This window comes from Nerophis lumbriciformis, linkage group LG31 (assembly GCF_033978685.3).
Source record: "Nerophis lumbriciformis linkage group LG31, RoL_Nlum_v2.1, whole genome shotgun sequence".
Taxonomy (NCBI): domain Eukaryota; kingdom Metazoa; phylum Chordata; class Actinopteri; order Syngnathiformes; family Syngnathidae; genus Nerophis; species Nerophis lumbriciformis.
In genome coordinates, this window is record NC_084578.2 from 18,828,689 (window position 1) to 18,841,206 (window position 12,518).

The window sequence follows — 12,518 nt, forward strand, 5'->3', positions numbered from 1 at the left end:
TTTATTTTTAAAAGTATATTTATTCCAATAAATCAATTTATTTTTATTTTTAGAGTTTTTGAGTTATCTATAAGTAAAAAGTGTGAATATTTTCGTAACTTACTTTTTTATGTGATAAAATTAATTTTATTGGACTTCCAACATAAATTGATTTAGCACAACTCAGTTCAAAGGTTTATATCAGACCTAAAACGTCAGGACCCGCCCACCTGCATGCAGCTGTGGAAGAACAAGCCCAGACACGTTTCTTCACGGAGCCCAAGGAAAACACTTTACCGAACTCATGTAAGTAACAATTTATATTGTTAAAAGTCAGTATTTGCCAGGATTTAAATGTATACATTTTCAAAAGCATGGTTCAGTGTTATATTTAGTTTACTACTTTTCCCGCCGACCGCCATTTCGAATGTGCTCTTACCTCCAACAGCTCATTAACTTCAACCAAACATTGTTTAGAGCTGTGAAGTTTATAATTAGCGTTTTCTTTGCGTGGTAGTTTAATATTTTATTCTTCAGTTTATAAGCAGCTACATTAAAGCTGCTTAACTAGCTTGCATTCAAAGTTGCTAGCAGCTAGCTAGGTACACTTGACAGAGCTATCTGAAGCCCCCTCAGACCTGCTGCCCATGCACACTCCTAGGCAAAACGCTACTCTTGTAAGAATAACACTCATTGTGTAAGTCTCAATCTCAACATTCCTCCCCCCCCCAAAATCTCACCATTTAAAGGGTAATTTTTCAAATTTTTCTTCCGTGGGGGCATACCCCCGGACCCCCCTACTGTTGCTAGGTTACCAACTTAGACCACCGTGGCTACAAAAAAATCTAGAGGAAATACTGCAAATGAGCATATTAGGGTGTAAAAAAACAGATATAAAGGGCTCTCATCAGGCTTTTATATCCAAGAGGTTAGACATGAACCATAACTTGTCTTTTTTGTTCTCTCTCTCCAACAGATGGGATGGCCCTGTAAGTTGTGCAGCACTGTTGTACCAACCAAGAGTGACATTTTAAAGCATTACAGACTGCACCATGGGACCTTTGGACACAGCCATTCCTTGCCTTGCATTCATGTAGGTTGCCCATGCTCTTATACATCCCTTCGCTCTCATCTGTCAAGATGCTACACTTCTCCTCTCTGACACCACCGCCAGAGAGTCTAGCTCCACTCCCACCACGTTACAGGCCTTCTCTACCAACTTGTCCAGTCTGTTTGCGTCCCTCGCTCTCAGCCCGCTGCCCCAGCAGGCCACGGCGTACAAGAAGGTGCCTGCCACAACCGACTCGTAGAACATCTTCTATTCTATTCTATTCTATTATCATTTTATTTTTCCTGACCAAGTTTCCATTGTGACTTGGACATGAAATACTAGACTCACTTTTTGCCTGAAAATGTATACTAATACCCTTAATATCAGTAACGGTCAACATTTGCTGTTTTACAGATTAATGAAGCGTTCCGAAGGTGCACTGCTGTTCCACTGGAATCAACATTTATGTCCCAACTGGACAGGTACACGCCAAAACTCCTGGAGCTCTTCAGTGCAAAAGGAGGAGTGACTGCAGCGCATCAAGAACTTGTTGATGGAACTGATACAGGTGGGTGAAAAGTGGTTTAAAAGTTTAAACTGAATCTGTAATCATGCTCTAATAACGGTATCACAGATTTGGAGTAAAATTGCCAACATAATTCAATTATTTATTATTCTTCTCTTAACTCTAGGACCCAAGTGCCTCTGCAGTGAAGGAGAGAGATGTGACTGTGAGATGCCTCATAGAGTACATGGGAGAGAGTGGACAGGAGCTAATCTCTGACTACTGTAAGTATTGTTTAAAAGCAGGTTTGGATCAGTCTGATGTACAAGCTTAAATTGGGTTTACTTTAATGTGAACTGACTGAACCAGTAGTTGTCAGGTGGAGGTCGAGCATGCAGCTAGTTGGCAAGAGCCCCAGGATAGCCAATTAGCACAGCACCACAGAGTGATGCCTTTCTGTCTTGTGTTTCTGTTTGCCCTAAAAAAACAATGCAAACACAAAATACTCCCCTTAAACAAGCATTGAAACATTTACTCATATATATATATATATATATATATATATATATATATATATATATATATATATATAACATATTACTGTTTGTTTCCCATCCATCCAGTAATCATTATCTGAATTAAATCACACAACTTAGATTACTGTAAATATAAATTTGGATGTTTGTTTTTTTAATTACTGTTTTTGTTTGTGCAGAGACCACTGTTCATGAAGACCTGGAAATAAAGAATATGAGAATCTACATCTGTCGTGAGCCAAATGCATTAGGAATCATCATTGAGGGAGTACCAGTCCTTACTCGTCTTGGAAACCTGGCCAAAGCATGCTGCCTACTTCTGGGGTTGACGTATGCACTTAATCTTCAGTATCCATCCAAACTTTCCAAAACATTTGAGGTGTTTCAAAGACTTTTTGTGGGACTTGACACACTGCGCCCAAAACCAAGCCCCAAATTCGTGACTCTCAAAAACAAGCTTCTAGCTTAGGCAGTTAGCCATGACTGTCAGCTTGCACTTTTGAACAGCTATTTTCTTGTGTCTGTTCAAAATCATTATACATTGTTCATTGAGTGGAATTCTTCAGAATGTTGTAACGGTTTGTCCTGTTCAGGTTTTATACAAAGCTCCAGGTCATCGTTTCTGGTGTGTAAATTTAGTTTTTTTATGTTTTATACACACTAAATTGCCCCACTGTGAAGCTCCAGCTGGTCAGAAGGAGGGATCTGTGAGTTGTTTAAGTTAAAATGTTTCAAAATATACACACTGAAAGACACTACAGTGAAGGTGTTCTGCTTGTGAATTGTTACAGAAGTACAGATAATCTTAATGTTAAATTGTTTTAGCAAGAAACTGTACTGTGAATGTTCTAAGTAAAACTTGAGATGCTGTGGTCATGCATTCTTTTATGCACTAAATACTGATGTTCTTGACTGTTAATACTGTCCAGCTTATTGACAGGTTTGGATATGGCTTGTGAAAATGTTTTAATATGTATACGGTTAAAAAAAGAAAACTGCTGTGAAGGTGTTCTATACAGCACTTTAAAATGTTGAGGTCATGCATTCTTGTATAATATGGATGTTGACTGTTCATACTGTCCAGCTCATTGCCACTGTTTTTATATGGTAATGATTTAATAAAGGTTGGAATTTGATATGTCTTGATTTTTTTTATTATTATTCTAAGTAATTATTTTAAGCAGTTTCCATTTTCAAAACAAAGAAAGGGTAAGTTGGTCAAAATTAATAAAATTGTGTACAAAAATTATTTTTTCATTGAAATGTTACTTATTTTAATTAAGTCTTGTGTGTTTAATATGCTGATGGTTTTTTTACGTTGATTTTACTCCATTTCTTGGCTTTTTCTGTGAACGCAATTTAATCTTTTTGCATAAATCGAAATGCATATTATTAAGTTCTACTTACTCAAAATACCAATTAGTTGACTAAACTAACAAAAATTGCTTGGAAAATGTTGCCTTATTTTTATTGAGTTAGATCTAGGCAACAGTTTTTACAGTGTACTCGGATAAGAGGCGAAACGTCTTCTAAGACAAACCAAACAGTCCAGTTGTGATCGATTGAATGCCCTGAGATGACTGTAAAATGTGCATCTTCTGTTGTACATGCTGAAGTCATTCTTTCTGTCTGCACTACGGTTGCAGTGTAGGTACCATTAAAATTAATTACTAAATAAATACATCTTCTAAGACAAACCAAACAGTCCAGTTGCGATCAAATGAATGCCCTGAGATTACAATGACCTGGATGAATAAGAACATTCATAGACATTTTACAGTCACTCATGGCGCTACTACAGAGCTTATGTGTGCATATGCGCAGCTAAAGCATAAAAAACCCAACAACAAAAGAACAACAACTTACTGAAACATGTTTACGCTAGTTGGAAGTGGAATTTTGGGTTAGGATGAAATGCGGACTTTTCTACTGACACAGATGACAGTGCATGATATAAATGTTATTTTTCCTACTTTAAAAGTAAACATTGAAGAGTTGTGCTGCCTTGTCTGACGTTAGGTCACTTTTTACAGTGTAGTTTGAGTTCAGTCCTGTGACTGCCAGGCTCCGTTTAATTGGTGAGATGGAGTCACACGTCTCTATTGCTTAGGTTGGATTGGTGAAACCGAATCATGGGACAGTGCATGCACAGGTTAGAGTAGGGGTTGCGAACCTTAAAATGTATTTCCGTGAGAATCATTTTATATTTTTTAACACTGAATACAACTAAATGCGTGCATTTTTAAGTAAGACCAACATTTTTAGAGTATAATAAGTATCTTATTCTTTTCAGCAACATTGTTATTCTGAAGCTAACCAATAATAAATAAAATACTTCTTACCATCAATGCGACTTCTTGAACAGACGGATGGATTAAAATGCATGATAATGTTTTAGTTTTAACACTGTGATTACCAGCGGAATTATTCATTACTTATTGTGTTAAGCAATGTCAGCTAAGATTTATCTGAGAGCCAGATGCAGTCATCAAAAGAGCCAGATCTGGCTCGAGAGCCATAAGTTCCCTACCCCTGGGTCAGACTCTAAGAAGCCAAATTAATGCATCTTAACATGCAGTGTCTATGTAAATATTTATTTACAACAATTGATGATATAAATAATTGTAGCTATCGGAATGAAACTCAATGTAACAATTTAAAAGTAGCATTTTTTCTTCACAAAAACACTCGAGTACAAGTAAAAAGTATGTTACTTTCAAACTACTATGACAACTTGGTAAGTACTGAAGTGAATGTATAGGAGTAAGTGTAGGGCGTTACTACCCACCTCTGCCACTTGTGGTTAGGGCGCCAGTGTTTTTAGAAATGGTAAATAGTAAATGGTCTGTATTTATACAGTATAGCGCTTTACTTAGGGATCTCAGTGAGGTAAAAAAAAAAAGAGGAATTGAAAAATATCAGCCGGGGGTTTAAGAGGGCCTTTTGAGAGTTGAAGAGATTTGACCATTTATATAACGCTTTGGAAGGCATTTCCTACATAAAACTTACCAATGGTTATTATCTATTGATGCTATAAACTGAAAGCCACACCTCTTTTTCATGACTGTACCACCCTTAGTTCATTGTTTTTGAGAAAATATTTGACTATTAAATTAATATTTTTGAGAAAATATCTTCACCATTTCAATACAAGCCTTTCCAAAATGTACAACATCCATAGTTTATTTCAGTAGTTCAATGTTTTGTTTGGTTTGAGATTATCTCTTTACATCATCATAAGGGATTTCATGCACACATGAGATATGATGGCATTTATTTTGATGTTCTATTGATTTAATTATGTTATCTATTGCTATTTTAAGTTGAATTACTTTACCACATTTAAAACAGTGTTAAAAGTGTTGTATAAATAATGTGGATTTGGATAACAATTGTATTTAACAAATAGATTTAGGTTTATAATATCTAAATCTAACATTTTGATGTAAATTCACCATTTATATCAAACATTTACTGTACATTTAACATTTATATTTAAACATTATATCTAACTTTGTTTTGTAACATTTGTATTACCTATAGTGTATAATTTTTACCTCAATGTGACAAAAAATAGCTAAATGTGAGCTAAAAATTGTAAATGTACAGGATCAGCTAGAACAATTTGAATACATTTTACCATTAGGCACCCTATAGGAACAACCAATTACAAACCCCTTTCCATATGAGTTGGGAAATTGTGTTAGATGTAAATATAAATGGAATACAATGATTTGCAAATCATTTTCAACTCATATTCAGTTGAATATGCTACAAAGACAACAAATTTGATGTTCAAACTGATAAACATTTTTTTTTTGCAAATAATCATTAACTTTAGAATTTGATGCCAGCAACACAAGTTGGGAAAGGTGGCAATAAATACTGATAAAGTTGAGGAATGATCATCAAACACTTATTTGGAACATCCCACAGGTGAACAGGCAAATTGGGAACAGGTGGGTGCCATGATTGGGTATATTAGTAGATTACATGAAATGCTCAGTCATTCACAAACAAGGATGGGGCGAGGGTCTGCATCAACAAGCGACATCAGTGTGTAAAAGATATCACCACATGGGCTCAGGAACACTTCAGAAACCCACTGTCAGTAACTACAGTTGGTCGCTACATCTGTAAGTGCAAGTTAAAACTTTCCTATGCAAGGCGAAAACAGTTTATCAACAACACCCAGAAACGCCGTCGGCTTTGCTGGGCCTGAGCTCATCTAAGGTGGACTGATACGAAGTGGAAAAATGTTCTGTGGTCTGACGAGTCCACATTTCAAATTATTTTTGGAAACTGTGGACGTCGTGTCCTCCGGACCAAAGAGGAAAAGAACCATCCAGATTGTTATAGGCACAAAGTTGAAAAGCCAGCATGTGTGATGGTATGGGGGTGTATTACTGCCCAAGACATGGGTAACTTACACATCTGTGAAGGCGCCATTAATGCTGAAAGGTACATACAGGTTTTGGAGCAACATATGTTGCCATCCAAGCAACGTTACCATGGACGCCCCTGCATATTTCAGCAAGACAATGCCAAGCCACGTGTTACATCAACGTGGCTTCATAGTAAAAGAGTGCGGGTACTAGACTGGCCTGCCTGTAGTCCAGACCTGTCTCCCATTGAAAATGTGTGGTGCATTATGAAGCCTAAAATACTACAACGGAGACCCCCGGACTGTTGAACAACTTAAGCTGTACATCAAGCAAGAATGGGAAATAATTTCACCTGAGAAGCTTAAAACATGTGTCTCCTCAGTTCCCAAACGTTTACTGAGTGTTGTTAAAAGGAAAGGCCATGTAACACAGTGGTGAACATGCCCTTTCCCAACTACTTTGGCACGTGTTGCAGCCATGAAATTCTAAGTTAATTATTATTTGCAAAAAAATATAAAGTTTATGAGTTTGAACATCAAATATCTTGTCTTTGTAGTGCATTCAATTGAATATGGGTTGAAAAGGATTTGCAAATCATTGTATTCCGTTTATATTTACATCTAACACAATTTCCCAACTCATATGGAAACGGGGTTTGTATTTTGTTGAACTCGTGAGTCACTTAGTAAAGATTGCATTCATTGTATCTGTGACAGGTTTGTGTGTTTGTTCAATTGTAGCATGAAGCTTTTTATTACATGCAATTCTAAAGGAGAATTGCACTATTTTTGGAATTTTGCCTATCATTCACAATCCTTATGAAAAACATGACAACGGATGTATTTTTTTATGCATTCTAACTCGTAAATAAAAGTCCGCTTACAGAGGAGCCAATGGCAGGTCCTCTATTCCGCCCATAAAACCCAATAAACAACCATCCAAAAACAGCCATTAATACTCCATTTACATTTTGTGACTTGCCTATTAACCAAGTATTAGTGATATTGTTATTATTAGCGCTATTGCAGACTGACTATTTGTAGTGGCACCGTGAACACAAGCTTATGTGCCTGTGTTTACATCATCGAATGGTAGGCTGCTTCCTCGCTTCTGTGCTGGTGGAAATGTATTCTAGGTCATAAATCATGCCTCTCACCTGGATAGTAGAAGGACGAGGATGTAATCCGACAAGTTGGTACATTTTGACAGCCAATTAAGACCCGAGAATGGCAACAACAACAACACAAAAAGACACTTGGTTCCACCCCCTTTTTTCTTTACAAGGATTATGAGACATTCTTCATCCAAAGGGGAATATAACAAGATTCTATCAGTCAGCATCCTAATGACAACAGACATTGTACAGTAAGTGATGTTTTATTATGTGTGTTGGCTCTTATAAAGTATGCAGCAAAAAAAAAAAGCAAACGTGGTGATGTGTTTTTGTAAATAAATCTGGGAGCTTGTGGGGGCCTGGTTGCTTGTGGGGCGGAGCGGTCTTCCCGTCTGGCTGCGGGGAGTCCCTGGGCCCCTCGGGGTGGGGAAACCTGTCTTTCTGCCTGCGTGGGGTGTGGTCTCTTGCTGGCTTGGGGTTCTGGTTGTCTCTTGCTTCTCCTGTTTCTTGTTCTCATCTGTCTATGGCTTGCTGCTGGCCGGCCCGGCGGCACAGTGGGCCCGGTTTTGGGGGCCCTGCGAGGGGCCGGTAGTCTCTTGATCTTTAGCTACCGAACCTGTTGTTTTGGGTTGGCCTTCCCGGGTGGCCGGGGCTGTACTTTGGCTCCCACACATACTGAGAGACATATATATTGTACATAAATACATACATACGCACACACATAGATACATATGTGCATACATAGGTACACACGCACGCACATACGTTCACAGATACATACATTAACACACATGGTACATACAGTCACACGCAAATTCACTGTACAAACATACATACATACTGTACATACACATGCACATATACTGTACATACATACACTCATGGATATAATCACATTTCATCAAGCATATATAACGCCCCCCCCACTCCCCAACCCAGGCGGCAACTGTATATAAACAGGGCACACTCGTAAAGCTATAGCCTTAACCTATTTTTACCATAACAATCTATAAGGTTAATATAAAAAGAGCAGGCTTCTGGGATTCTTGTTTACTATAGCTGAAATTATACCCAAAGTTGGCAGATTCAAACACTGATGACATCTATTAAACAAGACAAGAAGCAAGGAATTGAACAGAGACAGAATTCAATTTAGCTCAATTGAGGAGAAACGCGTAGACACTGTACCCTTGCATAGTATCGTCCCACGCTCTGACGAAAGATTGTACGTCTCCTCTTTTATTTGGACTTTCCCTCATTACATGGCAACAGCTGTTTCTAAGGGAGGGGGGGTCGTAAACAGCCGTCGCCCTTATCACAAAACAGTTAAAAGAAAAGGTACCTGGAGGGGAGTCAGGCCCGGCTTCCTCTCCGTTTTGTAGATCTCGGGTCAAGATCAAATCTTCCTGTGGATTACAATATTATCAAATAAACCGACGCCTTCATTTCGCTTCCCATCCTACACAGTGGAGTTTTACAAGCCTTTTGCTTGGTAGGATCAAAGACAGCTTTTGTCTGCTTGCCGGGAATTCATTGAAACACAAAGTTTTGTGATAACTTAGATACAATTATTCTGACAAAAGTGCTAGTTTACGTTGTATATCAAATTCACACATTCAGGGCACTAACCACGACACATCAGGAGCAAGGTGGGTGACGGCTGTGACTCGGCGGAAGCTGGACACAAACCAGGAACCCTCAATTTGCTGGCACGGCTCCTCAAAAAACAATAGAAGCGTTAACTCATTATTAGCGCGTTACCAGCCACATTTTAAACGCAACCAAACAAAAAGACTCAAATTTAGGCACACAAACGCTGTGTGTTTTCAATTAATTTAAACACGCTTTATTATTTTCCACTCCTCTGAACATTTGAGGCATTATAATCTTGGGTCACCAATTAGCGCTTCCGAAACAGTGTGTTCCTTTGATCCACCTTTTGGTATTACTATTCTAGTGACAAACGTTCATTCACTCATCCATGTTTGGGAAAGTAGGAGCATTACCACCGAATCAAGAAAAAAAGTAATCATCATACACAATGGTGTTCAGTTATTGCTGGATGGTCAAAGTTGTATTGGTTTCAAGGCTGGCTTTAAAAGTACCATTCATGGAAGGACAGGCCATATTTGTTTGGTTCTCAATCGGAAGAAAACAGCAACAATTATATTTACCACGGTATTATCCAATCGAACAATGGCTAGAAAGGTAGAATTTTCCATCTTAAAACAGAAGATTAGTGGAGGTTGTGGTGCATAGATAAGAAATGAGGTCTCTGGAAATTGCAGCAGGTCCAACTTCCCAACAGACCCTGATTGCAAAGCTGAGTTCCCCACTGGTGCTTCTCATTCCAAATGAACATATTTTCAAAATGATTAGAGAAGAGTGTTCAGCTTGTACACAGAACTCTATCTCTCTATGATTGGTTGCAATGAATAAAATATGACTTATGAAATATGAACATCTAATTACAATTTATAGGATGTGACAATGTTTGTTAGACTCCAGCTCCCTGTGACCCTGAACAAGATTAGCAGTAGAAAACGGATGGAGCGACACCTCCGCATTCCCTGCTTTGAAATTATTAACATTCTGAATTTTATTGAGATTTTTAATTGTTTGTTGAGCTCAGGAAAACTGCTACCCAATAATGTAGAACAACTCTGAGCAACCAAAATTAATAACTATAACCTTAAGGACAAAAATAAACTTGGCTGGCGAACAGTCTAGGGTGGGGGTCAGCAACCCGCGGCTCTCTATAAACACAGACATATATATATATATATATATATATATATATATATATATATATATATATATATATATATATCTATATATATATATATATATATATATATATATATATATATCTATATATATATATATATATATATATATATATATATATATATATATATATATATATATATATATATCCATCCATCGATCCATCTTCTTCCGCTTATCCGAGGTCGGGTCGCGGGGGCAGCAGCCTAAGCAGGGAAGCCCAGACTTCCCTCTCCCCAGCCACTTCGTCCAGCTCCTCCCGGGGGATTGTTAGAATAATTATGTATATATTATCATCATAACTTTATGCTTAAGGGCCATACTATAAAGTATTGTCAATTTGTGCAGAGCTAGCAATCCAAAAGATTGCTAGCCTCGTTATCAGTGTTGTGTACAGACTCGGCCTGCTGGAAGCCAAGGCCGAATATTTGGTTCCAAGACCAGACAAAGCAGAGAAGAGACTGGGCGATATCACCAAGAGTCAACATATTTGCATTTTTGTATTATCATATATTGTGTCTTACTGGAGTTGTCGAGATTACCCCCTTCCCTCAGTCACCGTGATGTAATAGGGCCATTTCCTAATAAATGGAGGAGGCGCACGGGCTTTTCTTTAGAACGTAGTTTGGATCTGTAACTAGAGTACAGCCCAAAACACGTGTCTCCTCATGAGCTAAATTGAACTCCGTCTCTGATTCATTCCTTGCTTCTTGTCTGATTAGTAGATGTCAACAGTGTTTGCACCTGACATCTCTTTGGTCCTTCGAGCCGGATCCCAACACGTCTGACGATTCCAGCCTGGTGAGTAAAACCAGAAGACCATGGCACCCACATCTCCCATTGAGGAGCTGCTTTTTCTGCACCCTGGCTGGATCTGACGACTGACGGGGAACCGAGGACAAGAGGAAGGAACGCAGATTTCAGTGAGTACGTTTTGAATTACAAAGGAAAAATAGCGTGTGACTGAGGGTTACGACGCATAGAAGAAGAAAAAAAAAGCGTGTAACTAAGGGTTACGACGCATACAAAAAGCGTGTGACTAAGGGTTACGACGCAAAAACAAACCCTGTAAATCCTAGGCTCTAACAGGTAAAAAGGCCTACAAATCAGAAGGACGTCGGAGTCCGCAAAGAATGAAACTTCCGTAAGATTCAACATTGAAAATAAACCAAATTAAGGACATCGGAGTCCACGTAAAAACCGACAATTCTAAAACAGAAGAGGCCATTTAAGGACGTCGGAGTCCACAAGTACTGAAACTTCCGTAAAACAAGTGTGAAAGGTATGAACGTGAGAGTGTGTGGGAGTTATCGCCACTAGGCGATCACTCCATACTAAAGTTGTGAGAAGTAATAGTGGGTTATTGTGGAGGCATCAGGCAAGACATCTCCACTGGGGGAAAAACCTCCAGTGGAAGTGACGTGTACCACAATAATAAATTGAACCACTATCTTACAACAAAGACAAAAGTAATCCTTATAAGTTCGGCTCTGTAAAGTACGACGGATTACTCCAAATTCTCAAAATGGAAAGAGGGACCCAAAGAAACGCAGATCTGATATGGTCTATTACAATCTATTATAACCAAAATAGGAGAAAACAACAACGGCAGCGGTTACACCCTACTGCATGTTGGCGTTGTGGCAGAGAAGGACATTTAGCACGAGACTGTCCTGAAAAAAAAACAAAACGTAGATCAGCGTTAAACAAATTCTAATCAGAGGACATACTAAGTTATGAGAACTTAAGTAAACAGACAGCAAGTAAACCAGAAATAATAATTGAAATAAATAACAAAGAAAGCAAATTTCTATGTGACACTGAAGCATGTAGAATTACATGTAGAGAATAAAACTAAATGGAAATAAATGTCTGCAAGATAAGAAGTTTGTCCAGTGTTTACAAGGACGAGACGTCATGAACTGTGCTCGGATTAGTAATAGATAGATAGCACTCTATTGATTCCTTCAGGAGACTTCCCTCAGGAAAATTTAAATCCCAGCAGCAGTGTACAAAATTGAGATTGAGTTTAAAAAGTAAAAGTAAATAATGGGGGTATAAATGGAAACAAAATAGAAAAATATTATAATAGAATAAAAATAAAAAGCAACAATGAGAATGAAAATATAACAGTAAAATAAGAATATCACAAGAGAAACTA

At 38.1% G+C, this 12,518-nt stretch overlaps 1 long non-coding RNA gene across 1 annotated transcript; it reads left to right on the plus strand.

Moving 5' to 3' along the window:
* The first annotated feature begins 217 nt into the window (after window positions 1-217).
* Window positions 218-1,803, plus strand: LOC133572224 (uncharacterized). The gene is made up of 4 exons (XR_009810502.2): window positions 218-285; window positions 956-1,072; window positions 1,445-1,598; window positions 1,723-1,803. It is a non-coding gene; the product is annotated as an uncharacterized lncRNA (long non-coding RNA).
* The last annotated feature ends 10,715 nt before the right edge of the window (window positions 1,804-12,518 follow it).